The sequence below is a fragment of the Bubalus kerabau genome, chromosome 6, assembly GCF_029407905.1.
Source record: "Bubalus kerabau isolate K-KA32 ecotype Philippines breed swamp buffalo chromosome 6, PCC_UOA_SB_1v2, whole genome shotgun sequence".
In the NCBI taxonomy this organism is placed as follows: Eukaryota; Metazoa; Chordata; class Mammalia; order Artiodactyla; family Bovidae; genus Bubalus; species Bubalus kerabau.
In genome coordinates, this window is record NC_073629.1 from 9,065,788 (window position 1) to 9,075,962 (window position 10,175).

Genomic DNA, 10,175 nt, shown 5'->3' on the forward strand with positions numbered 1-10,175 from the left:
ATCAAATTATTTGGGACTACTCTGGTGGTAACACTGAAGAAGCTGAAGTTGAAAGGTTCTATGAAGACCTACAAGACCTTCTAGAACTAATGCCCAAAAAAGATGTCATTTTTATTATAGGGGACTGGAATGCAAAAGTAGGAAGTCAAGAAACACCTGGAGTAACAGGCAAATTTGGCCTTGGAGTACAGAATGAAGCAGGGCAAAGGCTAATAGAGTTTTGCCAAGAGAATGCACTGGACATAGCAAACACCCTCTTCCAACAACACAAGAGAAGACTCTACACATGGACATCACCGGATGGGCAACACCGAAATCAGATTGACTATATTCTTTGCAGCCAAAGATGGAGAAGCTCTATACAGTCAGCAAAAACAAGGTTGGGAGCTGACTGTGGCTCAGATCATGAGCTCCTTATTGCCAAATTCAGACTTCCAGATGTTCAAGCTGGTTTTAGAAAAGGCAGAGGAACCAGAGATCAAATTGCCAACATCTGCTGGATCATGGAAAAAGCAAGAGAGTTCCAGAAAAACATCTATTTCTGCTTTATTGACTATGCCAAGGCTTTTGACTGTGTGGATCACAATAAGCTGTGGAAAATTCTGAAAGAGATGGAAATACCAGACCACCTGACCTGCCTTTTGAGAAACCTGTATGCAGGTCAGGAAGCAATAGTTAGAACTGGACATGGGACAACAGACTGGTTCTAAATTGGGAAAGGAGTACGTCAAGGCTATATATTGTCACCCTGCCTATTTAACTTACATGCAGAGTACATCATGAGAAACGCTGGGCTGGAAGAAGCACAAGCTGGAATCAAGATTTCCAGGAGAAATATCAATAACCTCAGATATGCAGATGACACGGCAGAAAGTGAAGAAGAACTAAAGAGCCTCTTGATAAAAGTGAAAGAGGAGAGTAAAAAAGTTGGCTTAAAACTCAATATTCAGAAAATTAAGATCATGGCATCCGGTCCCATCACTTGATGGCAAGTAGATGGGGAAACGGTGGAAACAGTGGCTGAATTTATTTTTCTGGGCTCCAAAATCACTGCAGATGGTGATTGGAGCCATGAAATTAAAAGATGCTTACTCCTTGGAAGGAAAGTTAAGACCAAGCTAGATGGCATATTCAAAAGCAGAGACATTACTTTGCCAACAAAGTCCGTCTGGTCAAGGCTATGGTTTTTCCAATGGTCATGTATGGATGTGAGAGTTGGACTATAAAGAAAGCTGAGCACTGAAGAATCGATGCTTTTGAACTGTGGTGTTGGAGAAGACTCTTGAGAGTCCCTTGGACTGCAAGGAGATCCAACCAGTCCATCCTAAAGGAGTTCAGTCCTGGGTGTTCATTGGAAGGACTGATGCTGAAGTTGAAACTCCAATACTTTCGCCACCTGATGAGAAGAGTTGACTCATTTGAAAAGACCCTGATGCTGAGAAAGATTGAGGGCAGGAGGAGAAGGGGACGACAGAGGATGAGATGGTTGGATGGCATCACTTGGCTCAATGGACATGGGTTTGGGGGGACTCTGGGAGTTGGTGATGGACAGGGAGGCCTGGCGTGCTGCAGTCCATGGGGTCACAAAGAGTTGGACACGACAGAGCAACTGAACTGAAGTGAACTGGTGGTCAGTGGATGAGAATTCGCCTGCCAATTCAGGGGACATGGTTTCCATCCCTGTCTGGGAAGACCCCACGTGCTGCAGAGCGACTTAAGCCCATGCACCGCAACTACTGAGCCCGAGTCTGAACCCAAGAGACACAACTACCGAGCCCGTGTGCCGCCACTGCTAGAGCCTGAGCTCCAGGACGAGAACCCAGCGCAGTGAGAAGGCTGCGCACTGAGGCTCGACAGTACCCCACGCTGGCCGCAACTGGAGAAATCCCGTGAGCAGCAGCAAAGACTCACCACAGCCAGAAATAAATACAGAATTAAAACAGTTATTTGGACACTCCAAATTTACTTGTATGCTTTGTGGTGGTGTAGTTGCTGTCGTGTCCAACTCCTTCGACCCCATGGACTGTAGCCTTCCAGCTTCCTCTGTTTGTGGGATTTCCTAAGCATAAATACTGGAGTGGGTTGCCATATTCTTCTCCAGGGGATCTTCCTGTCCCAGGGATAGAACCCACGTCTCCTACATTGCAGGCAGTCTCCTGCCTTTCAGGTGAATTCTTTACCACTGGGCCACTAGGAGAGCCCCTTTATGCTTTGTAAATATACACATAAATGTTTTATATAGAAATAATTGGAATGCACATTATTTGTATTTACTTTAATCATTAACATTATTACATGTATACTTTTCTGTATATTAGTTCATTTTCAAAACAAAAAATATAAAATTGAGTACGGATAAATGCAAATGTACTTGGTTAAAATTGCACAGGGGGACTTCCCTGGTGGTCCAGGGGCAGGACTTCGAGCTCCCAATGCAGGGGGCCCAGGTCAGGGAACTAGATTCATCCCTGGTTAGGGAACTACATCCCACATGCGGCAAGTAAGACCTGATGTAACCAAATAAACAAATTTAAATATTAAAAAAAAATTGTATAGGGACTTCTCTGGTGGTCCAGTGCTTCAGACTCTGAGCTCCCAATGCGCTGGGCACAGATTTGATCCCTGGCTGGGAACTAAGATCCCTGCATGCTGTACAGGGTGGCCAAAATCCCACAACTGTATAAAGATAGTATGTGAGAGATCTGGTTTAATAGTAGTTCAAGCACAAATAAAAAGCTGGGACTTCCCTGGTGCTCCAGTGGCTAAGGCTCCTTGCTTCCAATGCAGGAGGCCTGGGTTTGATCCCTGGTCAGGGAACTCGATCCCACATGCTGCAACTAAGACCTAGTGCAGTCAAATAAATAAATAAAAATAAATATTATTAAAAAATAAGAGGCTTGTGGGTTTTAGTTTGCTGTAAATTGACTATAAGTTACTTAGTATTTATAATAACATTAATATTACTTGTTAATCACTCAGTTCAGTTCAGTTCAGTCACTTAGTCGTGTCTGACTCTTTGTGACCCCATGAATCGCAGCACGCCACCCCTCCCTGTCCATCACCAACTCCCAGAGTTCACTCAAACTCAACGTCCATCGAGTCGGTGATGCCATCCAGCCATCTCATCCTCTGTCGTCCCCTTCTCCTCCTGCCCCTAATCCCTCCCAGCATCTGAGTCTTTTCCAATGAGTCAACTCTTTGCATGAGGTGGCCAAAGTACTGGAGTGTCAGCTTTAGCATCATTCCTTCCAAAGAACACCCAGGACTGTTCTCCTTTAGAATGTACTGGTTGGATCTCCTTGCAGTCCAAGGGACTCTCAGGAGTCTTCTCCAACACCACAGTTCAAAAGCATTAATTCTTCGGTGCTCAGCTTTCTTCACAGTCCAACTCTCACATCCATACATGACTACTAGAAAAACCATAGCCTTGACTAGATGGACCTTTGTTGGCAAAGTAATGTCTCTGCTTTTGAATATGCCATCTAGGTTGGTCATAACTTTCCTTCCAAGGAGTAAGCGTCTTTTAATTTCCTGGCTGCAATCACCATCCACAGTGATTTTGGAGCCCCCCCAAAATAAAGTCTGACACTGTTTCCACTGTTTCCCCATCTATTTCTCATGAAGTGATGGGACCAGATGCCATGATCTTAGTTTTCTAAATGTTGAGCTTTAAGCCAACTTTTTCACTCTCCTCTTTCACTTTCATAGACATTATGATAATAATCATTATGACAGGTGTAAGGTGATCTCATTGTGATTTTGATTTGCATCTCTCTAATACTTAGTGCATCACCGACTCGATGGATATAAGTTTGAGTGAACTCCGGGAGATGGTGATGGACAGGGAGGCCTGGCATGCTGCAGTTCATGGGGTCGCAAAGAGTCGGACATGACTCAGCGACTGAACTGAATACTTAGTGAAGTATTAGAACTACAAAGCCTGTGGAAGAAAGTGAAAGAGGAGAGTGAAAAAGTTGGCGTAAAGCTCAACATTCAGAAAACTAAGATCATGGCATCTGGTCCCATCACTTCATGAGAAATAGATGGGGAAACAGTGTCAGACTTTATTATTTTGGGCTCCAAAATCACTGCAGATGGTGACTGCAGCCAGGAAATTAAAAGACGCTTACTCCTTGGAAGGAAAGTTATGACCAACCTAGATGGCATATTCAAAAGCAGAAACATTACTTTGCCAACAAAGGTCCATCTAGTCAAGGCTATGGTTTTTCTAGTAGTCATGTATGGATGTGAGAGTTGGACTGTGAAGAAAGCTGAGCACCGAAGAATTGATGCTTTTAAACTGTGGTGTTGGAGAAGACTCGTGAGAGACCCTTGGACTGCAAGGAGATCCAACCAGTCCATCCTAAAGGGGATCAGTCCTGGGTGTTCACTGGAAGGATGGATGCTGAAGCTGAAACTCCAATACTTTGGCCACCTCACGCGAAGAGTTGACTCATTGGAAAAGACCCTGAAGTTGGGAGGGATTGAGGGCAGGAGGAGAAGGGGATGACAGAAGATGAGATGGCTGGATGGCATCACTGACTCGATGTACATGAGTTTGAGTGAACTCCGGGAGTTGGTGATGGACAGGGAGGCCTAGCATGCTGCGATTCATGGGATCACAAAGAGTCGGACATGACTGAGCAACTGAACTGAACTGTACCGAACACTTAGTGATGTTGAGCATCTTCTCATGTGCTTATTAGCCATGTGCATGTCTTCTTTGGAAGGTTGTCTATCTGGGCTGTTTTAAAACCCAGTGGTAGGGAGCTCAACCTGGTGCTCTCCTCAACCTAGAGGGGTGGGATGGTGGATTAGGGAGGGAGGTTCAAGAGGGAGGGGATATATATATACCTATGGCTGATTCACATTGTTGTATGGCAGAAACCAACACAACATTTTAAAGCAATTATCCTCCAATTAAAAATAAATTAAAAAAATAGGGACTTTCTTGGTGGTCCAGTGGTTAACAATCAGCCTTCCAAAGCAGGGGACATGGGTTCAGTCCCTGGTGGAGCAGCTAAGACCCAATGTGCTGGGGGCAACTAAGCCCACATGCTACCCAGTGCAGCCAAAAAATAAATAAAACTGTGTTGTTTACTGATATTAAGTTATATGAGCTGTTTGTACATTTTGGATATTAACCCCTTATTGATCATATCATCAGCAAGTATTTTCTATCATTCACTAGATTTTCTTTTACTTTGCTGTGCAAAGGCTTTTAAGTTTAGTTAGGTCCCATTTGTTTATTTTTGTTTTTATTTCTTTTGCCTTAGGAGACTGATCTAAAATATATTGCTATGATTTACATCAAAAAGTGTTCTGCCTATATTCTCTTCTAGGTCTAATGTTTAGGTCTTTAATCCATTTTGAGTTTATTTTTGAATATGGTGTGAGGAAATGTTCTAATCTCATTCTTTTATGTGTAGCTGTCCAGTTTTCTCTATACTATTTATTGAAGAGATTGTCTTGTCTCCATCATGTAGTCTTGCCTCCTTTGTTGTAGATTAACTGACATAAGTATGGGGTTGCAAATGCATTCTTAGACTGAAAATAAGAGTGATGAAAATAACTACCATTGCAGTTCTGAAAATGTACCAGGCCCTGTGCTAAGGAAGCATAGTACATCTTTTATATTATTTAATTCTTATTTTGCCGTGGTTGTTTTTCAGTTGCTCAGCTGTGTCTGATTCTTTGCAACCCCATGGGCTGCAGCATGCCAGCTTCCCTGTCCTAAGGTAAGTCATATTGTTAGGTAGTTAGAATAGAAAAAGGACAATATTGCCATCATCATAACTGCCTTCTGACTGGAGAAAATGTCAGAGAAATGTGAGCTGGCCAAGGACAGATAGGTAGATTGGGGAACTGGGTTTTAACCGAGATCTGTCTATCCCTTAGAGAGACAGTTTCTCTAGCGCCTGGTTCTGTTCTTGGTAAAATAATAAACAAGGGGTTATCCAGAGGAGTGAGATTAACTGGGGGGCATGTGAATCTGTGCCATTTTGTAAGCAGATAAGTTAGGGGAATCTCTGGAGAAAGAGAACAATTAATGGCTTTCTTATTGTAAGAGAAGTCATTTTGGCCTAAGACATTTTGTGATCTAAGCCTGGAGCTATGCTTACCCTTCAACAAGTCTCAGTAATTAATCATCTTAAGGAACAAAGGAATGCACTAACAGAGAAAAGGCAAATAATAGTACAATGAAAGAGCAGAGTCCTAGTTCCTCCTCAAGGGATATACAGAATAATAGGTCCTGTGTGGAACTAACACCTCCACACAGGTGGAGGATGGAATGATGCTGCTGACCCTTTTGACTCCAATCAACTAGAAGTTTGGACTCTGTCAACCTTTGCCCCAATTCTATGCTAAGTTCTCTCCTCAAGCCCCTTCCTGAATATATATGTACTTTTAGCTTAAAAGTTCCCCAATTTTGCTTTTCAGGAGATACTACTTTGGGAAAAATCCCTGGTGCTCTCCTTACTTGCGGCTGCTGCTGCTGCTAAGTCGCTTCAGTCGTGTCCGACTCTGTGTGACCCCAGAGATGGAAGCCCACCAGGCTCCCCCTTCCTTGGGATTCTCCAGGCAAGAACACTGGAGTGGGTTGCCATTTCCTTCTCCAATGCATGAAAGTGAAAAGTGAAAGGGAAGTCGCTCAGTTGTGTCTGACTCTTAGCGACCCCATGGACTACAGCCTACCAGGCTCCTCCATCCATGGGATTTTCCAGGCGAGAGTACTGGAGTGGGGTGCCATTGCCTTCTCTGTACTTACTGCTAGAGATAATAAACTCTTCCTTCTCCTGATCATTGGCTTTGCTGTCTATTGGTGTGATACCAAGAGGCGAACCCAGTTTTAGGGTAACAATATGAAGACTATCTGCAATGAAACAGGAGAGAAGGGGGCAGGGAACAACCTTTAAAAGAATGATATAGACATTGGCCCTGACAAAAACTGATTAGAACCCACAAGGTCCTAGATGGAAAATTCAACTTCCAATGGACCTTGAACACCATTACAGACAGACAGTGCTCAGTCATTCAGTCATCTCTGACTCTTTGTGGCCTCATGGACTGTAGTTCCCCAGGCTCCTCTGTTCATGGAATTTACCAGGCAAGAATTCTGGAGTGGGGTGCCATTTCCTACTCCAGGGCATCTTCCCCACCCCCTGGGATGGAATGGGATGCAAGGGATGGAACTTGCATCTCTTGTGTCTCCTCTTTGGCAGGCGGATTCTTTACTGCTAGCACCACTTGGGAAAGATTGAAGGCAGGAGAAGGGGATGACCGAGGATGAGATGGTTGGATTGAAGGAGGAAACAGAACAGGCCCTATCTTGAAAGCAGGACTCCAGCTTGGGCCGGACTGTGGACTTTGAGCTATATGCCCAACATCGATGGAAACGACATGCCAACTGGAAAACCAGGCCCCCGGAAGGAAGAGCCCCAGGGCTCTCCATCGCCTAAAAGAATACCCTAATTATCTGTGTAACCGAATAGAATCATACATTCTATTATGCTTATTGGGGTATGACCACAAGCCTATTGATAATTGTCCACTGTTAACTACCTAGGCTTAAGGCATATGAATCACCATTAACTTTGATTGTATCTGTTTTTTTCCTTTGTTGAGACTAGTTTCAGGGAATTTGGGGAGGTGGGTTTGGGCACATACGCTTAGGGTATATAAGGTTTTCACAAAACCTGGTCGGGGTCCTTGGCTATGAGAAGACTCTTCCTTGGGCCCGCAGGTGTAATAAACTGCACTCCACTATCTGCATCGTCCTTCTGAGTGAGTCTGTTTCCCAGAACATGTGGGTGCAACAGGATGGCATCACTGACTCGATGGACTTGAGTTTGAGCAAGCTCCAGGCGTTGGTGATGGACATGGAAGCCTGGCACGCTGCAGTCCATGGTGTCGAAAAGAGTCGGCCATGACTGAGCAACTGAACGGACTGAGCACCACCTGGGAAGCCCTTGAGCCCCATTATACACTCTTTGTAATATGAAATGAAGTCGCTCAGTTGTGTCCAACTCTTTGCAACACTATGGACTGTAGCCTGCCAGGCTCCTCCATCCATGGGGCTTTCCAGGTAAGAATACTGGAGTGGGTTGCCATTTCCTTCGCCAGGGGAATCTTACCGACCCAGGGATTGAACCGTGGTCTCCCACAGTGCGGGCAGACTCTACTATCTGAGCCACCAGGGAAGCCTTTGTAATATATTAGCATTTAAATGACACACCCACCATGAGAGTTCTGAGGCTAACCCTCAAAGGCCAAAAAAGAGGGCAGCGGCCTAATTTCTGGAAATCCCTGCCCCTTCCCTGAAACAGTTGAAATAATCCTCCCAGTCATTAGCCTGTGAAATTACCCAGCCCATAGAAACTAACCACATTTTATTTCAGGGCCTCTTCTGAGATGGCAGATGGTCCTGATACTGTGGAGTATGTTTCTCCCTAAATAGATCCACTACCTATCACTTTGTCACTGAATTCCTTTCTGAGAAGGCTGAGAAAGTGACCTAAATGACCTTTGAGACTGATCAGTCTCAGAGTTCCTTTAAATCCCTGCTTGAGGGACTCCTCTGCGCAGTGGCTACGAATCTGCTTGCCAATGCAGGGGACACAGGTTCAATCCCTTGTGACCAAGGATTCCACATGCCTCAGAGCAACTAAGCTGGTGAGCTACAATACGGAACCTACACTCTAGAGCCCTCAAGCGGCAACAACTGAAGCTTGTGTGCCTAGAGCCTGTGCTCCAAGACGGGAGAGGCTGCTGCAATGAGAAGCCCACGGGCTGCAACTAGAGAGTAGCCCCTGCTCTTTGCAACTAGAGAAAGCCTGTGTGCCGCAACAAGGACCCAGCACAGCAAAAAATAAACAAATAAAGCACTGTTAGGGCTTCCCTGGTGGCTCTGTGGTAAAGAATCTGCGTGCAAATACAGGAGACACGGCTTCGATCCCTCCGTCAGGACAACCCCCTGGAAAAGGAAATGGTAACCCACTCCAGTATTCTTGTTTGGGAAATCCCATGGACAGAGGAGCCTGATGGGCTATATATAGTCCATGGGGTCACAAAAGAGCTGGACACAACTCAGGGTTTAAACAACAACAAACAGTGTGTACATGTAAATAGATAAAATCCCTGCTTAAGTTCGCCCATCTTAAAATTTTCTCTGACAATCACAGTCCAGAGTTCCTGGTCCCCTCTCTAAGCTCTTCTCTATTCTCTTTACTGTCATATTTAACTTGATGTGTATGTCTCTCCAAGACTTTAAATTCCCTTGAGGCTAAAAACCAGAGTGTTGCAAGTGTTTCTCTTTTGAAACTTTAGGAAGTTTCTTTTTTGGATACATACTGTCCTGTTTCCTGTATTGTATTGGAAGTAAACTGTAAGTCATTTGAAGTCACAGATTATGGTTTATATTTATTTGTATTCCCTCACAGCACCCAATAGGTGCTTGATACACATTGCTTTAAGTTGGGTGAAACATGAAGAGAACTTTTGGCCCAAAGGAATGGGACAAAGATGAAAGAGCAAAAGGTCAAAAAAATACCACTGTTTTGGATACAAGTATGGATTTCCCTGGGGGCTCAGATGGTAAAAGCGTCTGCCTACAATGCGGGAGACCTGCTCTTGATCCCTGGGTGGGGAAGATCCCCTGGAGAAGGAAATGGCAACCCACTCCAGGACTCTTGCCTGGAAAATCACATGGACGGAGAAGCCTGGTAGGCCACAGTCCATGGGGTCACAAAGAGTCGGACACGACTGAACGACTTCACTTCACTTCACTATGGACTTCTTACTTGCAGTGAGATAAAGTTCAGGAAGTTTTCCCACGGACAACCTGGATATACTAAGAAAAAAATAGGGACTTCCCTATTTTTTTTCCTGCAGGGGGCGTGGGTTTAATTGCTGATCTGGAAATAAGATCCAGAACGCAGCCTTGCACAGCCAAAAAGTTCAAAAAAAAAAAAAAAAAAAAGTATTACGATCACAATGTAAAATCATTGTAAAATATTAGAAACTAGAAATAGTAAAGGTGTTGAGAATGGGTTTCAAATAAAAACGCTGTAACAATATAAATATTAACAGTATCAACATAGCCTATAGAAAGAGGGTTCAGCAGGCACGCAGTTATCCGCAGTGAGAAGATAAGTAATACTGAAATGCATGCAGAC